At 38.0% G+C, this 15,910-nt stretch overlaps 1 protein-coding gene across 1 annotated transcript in view; it reads right to left on the bottom strand.

Annotated features, from left to right (window-relative positions):
* Nucleotides 1–15,910, bottom strand: part of srrm4 (serine/arginine repetitive matrix 4) — a 63,544-nt gene that overhangs the window by 29,197 nt on the left and 18,437 nt on the right. The window lies entirely within an intron of this gene.

The following is a 15,910-nucleotide window of genomic DNA, read 5'->3' as shown; positions in this document are numbered from 1 at the left end:
GAGTGCCCCTGACAGGGAACTAATAATGTAAAATGGCAGACTGGGTGCTGCAACATGACCAAGTGTGTGAAAGGTGATAGGGGAGATAAAGACAACCACCGGAAGGATGATTAGTCTGATAAGGAAGGCTGATGGAAAGGAACCTTTAAATAACCTGGTGATTTGGCTAATTTTCTCACTTGCTGATGTAGAGCTGAATAAATGTCAGACCACACTGTTGCCTGGTATTAAGGATGCCTAATCAAATACACTGAATTTCACTGAAGAAAAAAATAGTAAAGTAAAGAATAACATGCCATCGTAATCTCAGCATTTCTTAATGGGGGCCTGTATTATATTCTGATATGGATGCTAAGACTCAAAACATCTACAATTCTACACAAAATTCAAACTCATACTCAAAGATGTATGATTTGTTGCTATAACACAGCAACTAATAGATTTTGTTGAGACATTGTTTTCTAAACTGATTTTTTTTTTTTTAGTTTTGGTCTATTGATCAAACAAAAACAAGCACAAAAGATGCAGCGTTTTCTACATACCACAAGCCGACATTATAAACAGCATAAGCTGTTATTCACTCATGTAGCAAAGGGAAATGTCAGCGGTGAAACAACTTCAGTAACAGTTCATTAACTGATTTTCAGTATAAAATACAAACGCAGAGTAGAAATGATTTATGAGTCATGTGTTTTCCATACAATTTGTATCCACTTGCAAAATATCCCAACCAGAATCAAAACACATAATATCAACTGAATGATGGCCGTTCATCTTAATCTGGTGATTATAATGAAGAAAAGGGGAGAAAAAAAACCCTATTATGAATCCTTATAAAATACAAAAGAGTCAAGTAGTGGATGCTAACTTTCCCAAAAGATCATTACAAAAATGTACAAAAACACCATTGGTCTCAAAAGGCCAGTCATTACAGACACACACATACACACACACACGCACTGAATCACTGTATCATAACTCCACTGTTTTTGTGAGCAATGTATCCTGATAGTGCTGTATTATATGTAACTATGTTGCTATCTGTAAGTATTTTAACAATATACACAATTCGCTTTAGATACAAGCACGAGCTGAAAACTGCTCTGCCCTGTTGAACTCTCCACTTTATGTCCCTGAACAAAGAGCAATTTTCTTTTACTGGCCCCATTTTGGCTTCTTTGTTATTTGCTGTCACTCTAAAAGCAGCAGTTGATGACTTTTAAATGAAATCAATTTTGCTATCACAAATGCACGTTCCCTTGATCTGGCCATGCAATTTATGGCTAGAATTTTACAATAAGCACCTGGATTTATTGCAAGCTGCTTGTATCTGTCAAACCAAACCTTGTGCTTATTCTCTTTTCCATGTTCACATGAAGTCCTTTATTCTAATTTATAACCAGACATCAGTTGAAAGTATTTAAAGGGAGACTTCCAAGTACCAAAACTACAAAAAGCAAATCAAAAGAAATACTGTGCATCTTAAGTTAAGGTGCTTGGTGACAAAGTATTACATTAACTGGGGATCTGTTTACCATAAAAATAGGTGAAAGAATCACAGGAGAAGCTCAATTTTCACCCAGAAAACTTAAGTTTCAGACTTTTTTTGGGGGGCTGTTTCTTGTCGTTTAGGTCATTTTATGTACTAAAACAACCTGATAATGGCTTAGTCACCATAACTACTCAGCTAAGCATAAAGAATACCCTTTAACAATGTAAAACACAGAGTTGGTCCCTACAATTTGGGTAACTTTCTGTTTATTACACATTATAGCCTGATACAGTAGGTGCCAACGAGCCATATCTGCAGGAGGGATCACAACAGACTTAGCGGGCTGATAAAATTCAAAGTGAGGGTAGCATCCCACTTTTTGACTTTTTGAACTCTTTCTTTTATTATGTGCGTCAAGTTGAACGTGTGTGCTGCAGAACATCTCCTTTGGCTGTGTTTCGGGAGGGAGCGAGAAGTGACCATGCTGTGATCAACTCTTGTTCCAGTCTTTGTCACAGAGGGAGAGTCTATCTCCTCTCAACATGAGGCTCCCTTGCTCCATCGTTCACCACTGATGCTGACACGGACAGATGGTACACAAAAACATGCTGCAAACAAGATGACAGTGCTTTTTTTTTTTAAGGCCCAGTGGCTGTGATTTCCCCTTGTGCACAATTCCAAATTTGAATGGGGGACTGTGTGTGGTCAACAGATGCAGAAGTAGCTATATCAACATATCAAGCAAGAGGTAATTGGCTGAAATAAATTATTTCTGTATTAATATTAAAATATCTAATGCCATGATGGTGCAGGGCAGGGAAAGACGGGCTCCTCCCTAAAGCAGGACCTGTATGGTTTTAACAGAGGACATCATTCCATCTGTTTAACTTTCAGTTAGAGATGGGTGGTCTGATATCATATCATATAATTATAATTCAAAATATAAGTATGCTGCTTTATTTTGGGATATCATCTGCTTTTTGATCCTCATCAACTCATAAAAAGGTCCCAGGCGAATGTGACAAAATATGTTCACAGAAGGCAGCATGGTGAATGAAAACACTGTGGTGAGAAGACCAACACTGTAAGATGAGTTCAACTAAATGTGTGAGGAGAATTGTTATTTGCGGCGTAGATTATAAGTTTCCCATAGAGTAAAATCTTTTGGCAAGTTTTCCTACTTCTACTTTCAGCTGTGTGCTGAGATAATCATAAAACATCACAGACAGCTAGAGTCACAGAAGGATCGTCATAGTTTGTGTACAGTTTCATTGTCCACACCCCATTTACGATGTAAAATTGAGATAAACTGCTACAATGTCTGCCAGGAGCTAGACAGTAATCTGCCAGCTGCTTTACACACCGCCAGCGCACAGTTGGGGGTCTCAAACTCATAACATCGGCTGACACTGTACAGGTGTGCGAGAAGCATGCAGCCAACCATTAAACCCATGCACCTGCAAAACACCGCTGCACAGCTCTGATGTTTGCATTTCAAATGTGTCAAACGTCTCTCTGACGATTAATACAGATCGCATTCTCGGCTGACGCAATTAAATTCTGCTAGATGTTTTCGTGTTTTCATCCGAACTCTGCTATTTCAAATCAAGTTTTCACTCAACGCGTGTGATTAAAACTGCTGCTTGACAATTCAGCAAAGCTTCTGTGGCAGCTTCAGAGCGCTCAGAGCCGTGTCAGTTTAGAGCTTCTTTGGGGACACAACAAAACACACATCACTTGAATGCAACCTTTTCCTTCTAAACCTTATGTGTATAGATACCCCACTTTGACAGAATGAGATCTTACAAGATAGCGCTAAGAGACACCCAAGGGGAATTTGTGCATTTTCTATTCTGTGATCTCCTGAAAGCACAAACAGATAAATGCACTCCCTCGCTGCTGTGTTATGGTCTATCAGCATAAATGATTGTACCCTGACAGCCTCTGCTGCTAGCGTAATTAACCTTTAATTACACATATTTGCAAGTATATTGTACAAGTAGTATCCATGTGTACTTTTGAATTTACAAAAAAAGAGCAAACAAAGAAGGTGCGCTTCATTATGAGCTCTTGCTAACTGGGGAGATATTAACAGTTTTACAGGAATAGTTCAACTATTTGCTTTTACTCCTGCAAGCAGATAGTTAGCCTTTTTTAATATCCCCATATGACAAATTTCATAACTATATTTTGTCTTAAGCAGCAACAAGCAGCAACAAACCAGTACCAGTATGGAACCTTAATACAATCTAGGATCCAGCATTCAAAAATCCATATTGGCTGACTTTCCTCTCATTTTGGTTGCCATGCCATCCTCACAGGTGCACCGTCTTGCTGAGTGAGTGAGCCAAGAAGACTCATGTCTAATGGAGCAAGTGAATAACAAACTGCGCCAAGCAAGTTAAGGGATACGTGGAAAGATCAATACTGCTAATGCTAAAGCAACAACAGGAAAACAACATCTGGCGCTCGATGGATGATATGTCACTTTGTGACACAAAGGAAGAGGATTTAAGGCTGAAGAAGATTACTGTTAAGCATTTCCCCCCATCAAGTTAATTGTTAACACCAAGTAAAAGTGCTCATAAAAAATCTTTACTTCAGCAGCACATGTATTGGTATAAACAATCCCTCCCTATACAGTGAAGTAGCCCTTAGTCCAACAGCCCAAATACCCTGATTATTCAGAGTGGAGGGTTTCCCCTCTAACTCACTAGCTTATAGACATGTCAAGAAAAGTGTAAAAGATAACAAATAATGAGGGAGGACTTGTGTGACCTTCACCCTGAGAAAAAGAATCAGAAAAAGGCTGACAACAGTGCAGAAGTGATGCTTTTATTTTTTCTGTTTCCGTAAATGATTTAAGAGTTTCCAACTACTCATGTGAGATTCAGGGTAGCTAATAAACTTTTCATTATCCCTGTCACAGTGACTGGGAGCAATTGATTATCATTATTACAGGAGTGATGATAGTTGAGATAATTACTAGAGAAAGAGGTGATCTACTACCACAATTAAAATCCCAACACTGTGGTCCCAAGTCACTTTGCTTTAATTTATACTGAGAGTGTTTATCTATGTTTTAGACTCAAGTGGAGAGCAACTTTATCACCATCCAAAGGACAGAAGCGAGCAATTAAATCCCCACAAAGTGAATGAAACACATCTCTCACGTGGTTAAGTCTTAAGGCACACACGACCTGCTAAAACTGTTCAATGAAAAGTTAAAGTGGATACTTTTAGGTCAAGTGTTATAGATTAAATGTCAAGAGATTTTTGAGGCAATCATTCAGCTGAAGAAACACACAAACAGGCCTGCAATTAACTAGTTATAAACAATTAGCCACATGAGCCCCAACCACTTCATTAACACTGCAGAAAGTTGCTGGTTTGAGCACTAGAAGTTTCACAATCAGGAAATGGCATAAAATTATGAAGTACTGATTTAAATGAGCTTCTAAATATGAGCATATATTTTGCAAAGTGAAATAACCCCCATATGTTGCTGTGACAGTCCAGTTTCCATGGCCTCTATTGTGAAAGCATGCTCTCTAAAACATGTCAGCCCACGTTAAAATGTGGTTTCATTTCTTTCAGCTACCAAAATCACCTAATGTTTTCACTCCACAGGGGAGGCAATTTTTCTCCTAAATGTGCGCAGATGGGTAATAGATTTTTGGTGACATTTCTCCTACCAGCTAAATTGCAGCTTTGGATGCAAATCCTTTTGGGGGATTGAGATCAGCCCTAAATTGGCCGCCTCTTCTTCCATACTACGCATGAAGGGAAGGCAGAATGATAGAAGTGAATATCAAAGATGTAAGCCCCTATGAGGTATCAGTGGCTCCAGGCAATTTTCCGTCTTTGCTAGTTTGCTCCAAGTCTAACATTAAATTTCAGCATAAAGCTTTGACAGCACCTTAGGCTGCTATCATGTAATGATGAGAGTAAGTTTTCTCTTTTCTTTTTAATTTTAAGGACCATGATTTATCTACAAATACACGTTTTTTATTATTGAAAAGCTTCCTACAGAGTGCATTAAAAAGTAATTCATTTAAGCAACTTGTAAACTGTTTTTATGCACTGGTATTTAGAATTATCATATTTTTTAGTCAAAAGCACCTGATGAGCATAAAAACTGCATCACAGAAGATGAAACCAGTGGCTTTTATAAAAGATAGATTTCCCTGTAAACCTCTAAAGTCAAAAGAGGTTAAATTAGTCAGTGTTTCACAATAAATTTAAGAATTCTCTTTCCCAAAGATACCTGGACTCCAACTGAACTCAGGCCATCACATTTAAATGCACTAAGTGATATTTTTCACTCACCAGGCTGAAGAGGCATGTTTTAAACCAAACCACAGTCTTTCCCCAAACCCAACCAAGTAGTTTTTGGTGCCTAAAACTAACCAGTGAGTGAAAAGAAAAGTCAAAAATTGTGTGCAAAAACAAAATTAATAGGCAAGTGAAGTCTTAAATAAAAGTCGACTAACTACCAGACCTGTGACTTAATCCAATATTTGTCAGTGTCCTGTATTACTGAGGCTTGTATGTCAAGACACTGATGCCAAAGTACATTGGGTGCATTTACAACACCAGCAGTGCTGGGTACAAGACATTACAAAGTAAGTTACAAAGTAATATGTTACTGTAATCAGATTGCATTTTTCAGTAACGCAGTAATGTTACATTTCACTATACTAAATTACTTCCAGGACAGAAACAATTGCTTTGTTCTGCTAACACAACTTTGGCTTTTTGGAACCCTCTGCACAGACAGCATGCTAACGCAATGCTTGCACACAACCATTAGGTGTTGTTGTGTTGATATGTGGGACAGTAGCATATAGGTTTATATTGTTACCTGGTAATTACATGATAATAAGTGTAAGGTCAATTTCATCATAATTCATTGTAATGAATTATTTTATTCCAACAAGTAATTAAGTAACATACTGCAGTACTTTTAAGAAATGTAATGCATAATACATAGAAGTTTCTTGAGCTATGAATGTAACACTGAACACCAGCAGAACAGTAGTCATGGAATGAGAGGAGGACACAGAAAGTAAAAAGTAAAAAGAGGGAATGTTACTTGTGCATCGGTATAACAAATACATTAAATGCCATTAAGTTGTATGCCACTGAAACATGATCTTATTGTTAATGCATATTTACTTAATGTTACCCGCTGATATTTTCGGTACAAGTACTTTTTTTTTTCTACCATGGTCCATGCACTCCCTGATTTTTGCTCAAAACAAATGGGATCATTTAGTTGCATGGACTATGCAAAGTTCGCAACATGGCTTTGTAGTTAAATTAAAAGAACTGATTCTGATTAGTCCAATTAAAATGTCTACATCATTTGTGAATATGAAATACACTCATCATCTTTGCCTCACTATCAGCCAATCAAGAATAGCGAGGCCTTTACCCTTGCAGCGGGTGAGTACCATGCGTGCCAGAGTGACTTTGAAGACAAGTGAGGTTGTTTTATTCAATTATTGTGTCCTGATGATAAAATGGGAGCAACATAATGGCTTGATTAATTTCCTTATCACGGTGAGCACAAAGAGTAATTACAACCAAATCCACCGCTTGGTGAACCACACATCAATCAAATTAAAGCAGTCTCCACTCGGCAGCAATCACTTTCAAACAGAACAAATGAGTCGATTGGCTCAGACCCCCGCCTCCGGCCAGAGAAATGTTTACCTAAGAACTGTAACTCCAAGCAAAGGTTACTTAGGTTGATTAGAAATCTCTGAATATGTCAGAAATTTTAATAGAAATTGTGTATGCACAATTATAATGTCGGTATGAGCGAGGTTGTGTAGAACCTGAGTGGTGTTATGTGCCCAAAGCAATCATTATAGCTCATGACAATCTCGACAACTGGCAGCTACAACCTAGCAGGAAAGAGGTTTAGAAAAGCAATCAAATGTCAGCTTATAATAACGTTGGGGCAACTCCATTACCATTGCCCATACAAAGTAGTCATGGTCCTTATTGACTAGCAATTCCTATAAAATTTAGCCTTTACAACATGTAAAGAGGCATGTTGGCATTTCTTATAATTAATGGGGCCTGGTTTAAAGAGATCAGCTGAATCTCTTGGCATGTGAGGTCAATGCAGAAGGAAAACTGAACTCTGACCTCGGCATTCTGTGATAACATGACTGCTCATTAGGACCATGGCGTGGGGAGCTCAATCCACCAGTGTCATTTTTTCTCTTTTTTTAAAAGCCTTATTGAATTGGAAAAAAAAATCTTCCCAAGTTAAAGTTACAGGATGTTGAGTAAAGTAAGTAAGTTGACAGTAAATACTGCAAGGCACAGAGTTACTCTTCACTATAAATATCAGTCAAGTCAGTCATCAAACCACAACCAAATACTGGTGATAAAGCAAATAAACCAATGTCTTTCCCTCAAACTTTGCTTATTTTGCATCTGACAGTGTATTTCATCTTTAAGAGAAAACTGAAAAACATATTTTCATAGACTTGCTTAATAAAGTAGCCAAACAAATAAAAAAAGACCAAATGAAATTAAATGTAAACAAAAATGAAATAATGCTTAGTTTGAAAAGGTAACAATTTAGAACATAAGACAGAACATTTTACTTTCAAATATCAGGGTATCTGTAAAATCATACCATGCTGTCCCTGAAGCTAAAGCTACCAAAGACCAGCTCATTGAAATTAAAATATCTCTGGATGTTCCTCTCCAGAGATATGTAAATGAAAACTGGAACATCAACTGGAGGAGGAACCCTTTTGGAAAATAAATTCATGTTTTTAGCCAGTAAATTAAAGCCTAAGGGCTTTACTTGACTTGGGTAAACCTACTGCATTTCATTTGCAGCTCTTTCTATTTGCCCTCTCTCAGTAGGGCTAAAAATCAAATCAAAGCACAGTATTAGCGCTCAGATTCACAAGAGCTGCTGGAGCTGTGGTTCATTATCGGAGCCACTACAGACGGAGAAGAGAGGAGAACTTGTAGGAAGGCATACTGGGGTATCTTAACAATTGGATAACATCTTAATATGACATGCTGTGACTGCTCAGAGTGTATGATTTCAGCATAAAATGTCTAATTGGAAAGTGACATGTGAAATATAGCTGCAGCAATTCTAAATTGGAAGCTACACCTCGAGGTTCCAAAATGATGGCACCATTCCCTGCTGCTGCTACTGCTGCTGCTATGCATTTAATTCTTGTTGAATGTCAGAGAATGAAAGGCTACATTTATGGCAGTATGGTGCATGGAGACAAAGCCAATGGGGTAATTGGCAGCAGTTGACTTCCAATAGCAAAACATTTTAACACAGGCAATAAAAACTGCTCAACAGCAAATAGATAAATCCAACTGATTAGCCCATAACTGTCCACGAATGCCAACATTTTGCTTCCGACATGGCCAAACGCAACAATACTTTACATACTTTAGAGGCAGTAGAATTTTAGCAGTAGAATAGCTCCAGAATCAGATGGTCGGTCCTCACTGCAAATATTGTTAACATCTAAACTGGTAGTGTTTCTCATCTTTCACGCATCATCACGTGTGCATCAATTACTTGCTTCTAAATTGAGTTAGAAGTGATTAGAGGGTTCGTTGTGCAAAGGCGGAGAGAGGGAAGTAGGCATAGTTTGGTTTAATTAGCAGCTTGTGAGCTCCACTTCCTCATTGCACTTCTTCCTGTGTGAAGGAGATTACTGAAGAGCCTTCTGCAGATGCTAATGTACGTGGAGAGCACTGAGGAAGAATCATTGTGAATCCCATGTTTAATTAGCACAACCATGTCACCAGAGATGGAGGAAGCTGCTGAATACTGAGCCTCTGGATGACTGACAGGCGGCGTTCCTGAGTTCGACCAAAGAACAAGACAAAGAAGTTGAATCTTTTAGAAAAGTTGGATGATGGAAACTGTCCTGTTGTGAAAAGGAACTCATTTTGCCAACAAAGTCTAATTTCACCAGTCAAACAGGCAGCTGACAGATGTTTTGGGGATTGGACATCTCTGTTGCTCCATTTTTCAATGTAGGCCAGAGAGATGGAACTGTGTTTCTGTGAGAGCACATTTGTGAGAGCACATTTCTCCCAGTTAATTAAGAGAGTGGAGTAGAAAATAAAACTACCACCTGGCTCAAACTTTATCAGCCAATTACACAAGTAAAATTTACCAGCAGCAGCAAAGGAAACCATAAATAACTATTTCCATGACACTAAAGCTAATTTAAAACCCGATTTGACAGACCAGCAGCCATAGCTGTCTGCGTTAAGGACCTTCTGAGCCGCCTTTCCCCACTTGAGTCTCCAATTATCCACCATCACATTTCCTTGTAGTTGCTCCATGGGAATAATTCTTAGCATTAACTTAATAGTTTCTCTGCACACCTGTCTGCATGCACAGACCTCAATGAGCAAACAAATTATGACCCTAGAATTTGGTATTTCAGTCCCTCCCCTACTTCTGCCTTAATGAGCTGCTGGCTTTCCAAACTAATTCGAGTCAGAGGCGTATGAGGTATGCAGCCATCATGACAAGATGAAACTCAATGGGACAGTTGACACCTGGGTGTGGAAAGAAGAGTGGGAAAACCCCTGACAAGATCTCGATCTATGCTAGTAATTAGAAAATGGGTTGAGAGTAGACAAACATGTTCCATTGCTTTTGATTACCGTCTCTCTGTATTTCTTCACCTTCAGCTCTGAATGCTTTTACAATGCAAAATAGCCATATAAATAATTCATGAAGCCCAGCTTATGACCACGTTTGAGAAGATCTGTTCCCTCATTAGGTAATCAAGTGGCCCAGAATTTTCTCTGTTTCTTTCTGTAAATAGATTTTACCTCCTATTGTAGAAAGAGTGTGCAATCATTGGGAAGGGTGAAGCTTAAGAATGAAGAAACCTCTGGATTCCTTTTCATTCTCTCATGTCAGTATCCCTACTTTTATACGCTGAAGAAAGACTGCTTGTCATACTTTACGAAGAAGAGGATTTAAATCATCTGCACCTGTCTCTTCCCCCTCACCTGTTCTCATTATAGCTTTCACATTATCCACTCAGTTCTATCATGCCGAGTCTGGCATTGAGACATGGACAGGTGAGCAATCCCCATGATCCCTCCTCATGTTCTCATCACTGCGCCATCCTGTGCCACCTACCAGGTGTGGCGCACAGGCAGATGGAGGCACAGCATCCAACAAATCCAGCAGATCTACCATCGTTTTGATGCTATAAATGTGCCTCATTGAATGGCATCACATGCAACCCGCAGCCAACAAACTCCCCACGCTTTTCATATGCTTGTATAAAACCTCCAGGCTTGTTCGACTTTGTTTCTGTGCTCCTTTAACCTTCTGTCTCTGTCTATTTGAGTCTCATCCAAAAAAGTGGCAAATTCCAGAGTCCCATAGCACCTACTGTCTGTGGTGTATCGGAATCAGGACCTTCTCCCACGATTGCTGCTGTACATCCTTAGTGTAATCTCTCTTTTGCCAACTCTCTTTGCTTTTTTACTCGTTTTTTTCTTTTCTATTCCTCACATTGTCTGTCTCTCTCTCTCTAGTTTACCTTCAGTCATATTTCTCTCCAACTCTGTTAAAGAAGCAATTTTAAACATTGTCTGCAGCATGAACATTGCAGGCGCTATACATCATCTCAGTCTACCATGTTTACTACTCACACACAGGGAGTGAGCCTTACTTCCCCGGATGACAGTGATTTGTGGCGCATGTATAAAAGAAACTCATTGTCTACCTACTCTACATGACTGTGCTTGTATATACAGTTTATGCATAAACAGAAGTGTGTACTGCCGCTGGTTAGAAGTGGTACATATCAAGTTTGGCCCTCAGGGAGACTTATATTAGCTACATGCAACCTACCATTCACATCTAAAATAATCAAAAAAAATTGGAGCCGGGCATTCAAAATGTGGCGACTACAGAGAGCAATCAAGACACCCGCTGAGTTTCCCTTCCTCCACCCACTTCTCCCCCTTGATGCTAATCAGCGAGGGAGCTGCTGGCTGTCTGGTAGAGCTGATCTGATTTGAGACAGAAATGCCGTTAGCTAGTGGGAAGAAAAGGCAGAGTAGCCTACACAATATACCATAATCAGAGGAGGCACGCTGATCCAGTGATGGAGTATGAATACCTATGTGCTTGCCATGTATTCTCCTAGAGATAGTTTGGTCAGTATTACACATTCTTTAAAAGTCAAATACAGGGATACATTTTGTCAGTGTCTGAAGTGTATAAATATGGAAAATGTCAAAATAAAAAGACGAAGATACTAAAAGTACATTAATATGGCTATGAATTAGTTTGTTAATTTGCTCAAATATATGATCAAATAAATTTAGAATTATCTTTTTACATTTTTCACATTTCTTATTACTAAAATTGACATTTTTAACTAATCCAAGTTTTTTAAAAAGTGAATTATTTCATGTATAATATATAGGTTTCATACTTAGATAGATCTGGTACTTTAACACTGTGCAAAGAGATACTTTGCAGTTTAGTCAGTTATGTATTTTTTATGGTGTAAACCCGTATTTCAGAGGTCTCAAACTTGAGGCCCGTGTCACCTCTACTTGCTTGACCATATATTGACGTGAAGAAATATAATGCAATTTGGCCCTTGAAGTTACTTTTATTGTTGGGGAGGATTTGTTTGTTCTTGAGTGCAATGTTAAAGTAAGTTCTTTAAAAAGAAAAAATAATTTAATATGAAGCTAATATCAGTAGAGAGCACAAAGATGTTGAGGAATTGGCTGTATTAGTTCAGTGAGAGAGTCATTTGTAAAGAAAACAATTTTCACTAGAAGTCAAAAACTAATGTCTGCATGTATTTTGTTAAAAATGAACTAAATTACAGCAGAAGTGCTCCACGTGTCTGGCCAGAAAGAGAGTACCAATTTGTTTATTTGGTAGTTCAATCAAAAGTTTCAGTTAGTTAAGAGTGAGAAAAAGAAATTGCGTTCACATTTGCAGTTTTGTCTTATTGTACAGTTTTTGACATTTAAAAAAACCAAAAAAACGCAACATTTTGAGTAATGAAAATGAGATCACGCTGCCAGCAGCGGTCCACAGCTCATTTAAGTTTGAGACTCCTGCCATATATGAAATAATATTTAAGTTTTCTTTTGAAATCAACATTAAAAAAAAATCATTGACAATGACAATCACTATTTTTCAAGAAAAACTGTCAACAATTCGTCGTTTTTGACCTTTTCATTGTAAAGATTTGCTGTTTTGTTTTCTGAGACATGACAAACCAAGTCACCATCTGGGCTCCTGCAGACAGGGACTAGTTTGTACTATTTCATGACAATTTATAGACCTGGCAAATTCTCTGATTAACTGACAATTGAATGAAGTAATCAGCACAATCACAAATTTCTCATCTTTCACACATAAAACAGCAAAATAGATTTTTTTCTCCCCACTTGAAGCTGGACGGGCCAGATGGAAACTTTATTACCTGTCTGGCCTCTCAATTAATTTGTCGATTTATGTTGCAGCTCAGTATCATGATTTAGGGTGGCAAGACTGACACTGAATAACAAACATATTCAGTGCAGGTTTCAGTTTAGTAGTCCACCACAAAAGAGACGAAAACTTGCCTACTGCACACTAAACTGACCAGATCTGCATGAAGCATTTGTATCAAGAACTGGATTCTACTTTAATGATATAAAAAGATCACAATAGTTACACTGCTTGTTAGCTGCTTATTTTAATTAGCAATATTTGTAATTTGGCCAACAAATATTTTATGCAACAAAATTTACAATGATTTTCTCAAATTAAAGCCAACCTAAAAATAAATTTTTAAAAAGTGTAATTGTGACAATTTCAAAAACCTACACATTATTGTAAAATTAAACTAATTCAGTGAAAAATGCCACCTTCAGTTTATACTCCACAAGTCTACATCCCTACTGGAGGGTGTCTAACCTGCTCGTGGTGATGGTTGGAGGTGACCTTAGTCCATGTTGGTACACATAATTATCATTTCCCTAAGGGGGGACCTATGATCAATGAGAGAGTGACCTCACCCTCTGTACGCACCCCCTTGAAAGTCAGATAATAAATTGGTTCATCTCACCTCCCCTACCATCCCTGTTATTTAGAGGGCTATCCAAAGGAGTCCATTACCTTTTTATGGAAAGGAGGTTCATTCAATTTGCTGGCGACCCAATAAGAACTTTTGTATGGATGCATGGCAAGGGGGCTCAAGGGCAAGTGAATTATTCCATTATGCTTAATGTGTAGGAAGGCAAATGCAGTCAAGGCCATGAGGGGATTTATTTAGCCATGTAACCTCTGTTCCTCAGGAAGAAACAATAACTAACTGAACAGGTAAATTCCACACAGCATCTGTCTGCATCCCTCTTGAATATTTATAATTGATAATATTTATTTAGATTAAAAAAGATTAAAACGTGTTAAATATAAAGCGACAGAGAGGTGTACTTGGCTTTGTTAAGCTGTCCAGCTGCAGATGGAAAAAAAACCCCATGCCATTATGGTTTGGTACTGCTGGACTGTATGAAGATGTAAAACTTCCAAGCGTTCTGTCCAGACATTCAATTCTTATTTGGAGTTTAAAGTGACAAGTGAATTGAAAAGCATCACAGCCACACCGCCTGAAATTACTGGCTTAATGAAAGAGTTGTCTTATATTTGGCTTAAACCCCATTAAAGGATAATCCTACTAAAAGTCAAAGGTTTTGTTTAAAGGATTCACCATGCAGCATTACCAGCCCGTACGGTGCTAATGTCGAAATAATAAGCGGCATCAACTGTAAAGCGACATACACATATGGTCTTGGATTGATTAGAGGTAATCTGTATATAAACTCAATAAAGTGAATGTAATTCACAGGGTTCACAGTTGTATGGCCATTAAAGCTGATAAACTAATTTCATGCATCGCGGGAAGATTCTATGAAAAAAATATTGTTCAATATATTCAATAATAGCATACCTGTCCTTTAAAGAAACCCAATATTTAACTTTTGTGTGTGTGTGTGCGGCCCATGTATGTGTTTCTCAAGATATATTTAGACATCTACTAGTTCAATTAGTGGGTTATGCATTGGACAAGCTCTTGCTCATCAGTGCTTTTGTCAAGAACTAGTTTTCTACCTGAACTCTTTCTCAAAATATCTGAGTATTGTGTGAATAGCCAAGAATATGTGCACCAAAAAACAAAACAGACAGACACATACGCATAATTCACACAATTAGTTAGCTCTAGCCAGTTATTTTCTTTGAGTTTTGAGTCAGTGTGAAAACAGGAGCCATCAGTAACCATATTTAATGTGTAGGCATACAGAGCATACAGATTTATGCACTATTTTAAGTGCATTATGAAAAGCATTGTTGCTTCATAACATAGCCACACATAGCCAGTAAATATACAATACAAATTACATCTTTCATATTGTTTTCCACTGTACACGACGTATTGGGAAATAAGATATGTTCCAAAATAACCCCGTAAGGAAAAGCCTGTCACATGCTTCAAACATTATTTTGACAGCATATTTTTTTGTCACCTTGCTGGCAAACATAGATGTACCCTGAGTGAACTGAAGTACCACCATCACTGAGAAGTGTGCATAGAAATAAACTTGAACCTCTCTTCCTTTTTTGTCACAGAAATCCTATAAGTACATTTTCCAGAGTGGAAATAACAGCGAGGGAAAGGCGAACTAAAAGTGACTCAGGAGTTGAGAGTCCACTCTGTGTTCTCAGGGGAACTAAAGGTTCTGGGGTTTAAAGGAAGGTGAGTCTGATCCTGCAGTATTTTGAGCGGGAGCAGATTATAAAAAACATCAGCAGGTGGATGAAAAGTGACATAAGCTGTATTCATAAAGGGCCATTTTTGCACAGTATGGTCAGGAACCGCACACAATTAATACATAACCTTGTCAACGTCAATATGCCTGACTACAGCGAAGATAACTTATGTTATTGATATGAGCCATTGTGATGCACACCAGTAAGTAAATTATTATGAAAAGATTTATCACAGCAGGAAATGTCTGTGGTTACTGCAGTTGGTTAGCAATCAGAAGTGAATTTTGAATCAAAGCTGCCATTTGAAACCACTTTCAGATTTAGTTTGCTTTTGGATTATTGAATTGGATTTGAACTGTATGGATGCAGGTAAGTTTAAGGCACCAAAAAAACATTCTGCTTTTAGTTCAGTGTTCATATTTCATGCAACAAGGCTGAAAGAGATAACTTCCCATGTTATAGAGCTGGTTTAGGAGATGCCTAGTTTTATATATATGGATTGCTTTCTCCTAAAATTAATGGAACGAGAGCAAAAATCTCAGCAGCAATGCAGCTTTTCAGAAAACATGCCCAGTTTATTTAAAAACCTTCAA

Source organism: Mchenga conophoros, linkage group LG12 (genome assembly GCF_057382185.1).
Source record: "Mchenga conophoros isolate Kocher_MC1m ecotype Shallow Benthic linkage group LG12, M_conophoros_male_GT1.1, whole genome shotgun sequence".
NCBI lineage: Eukaryota > Metazoa > Chordata > Actinopteri > Cichliformes > Cichlidae > Mchenga > Mchenga conophoros.
Note: the sequence above shows the minus strand (reverse complement) of the source record. Positions and strands in the feature narration are given on the sequence as shown.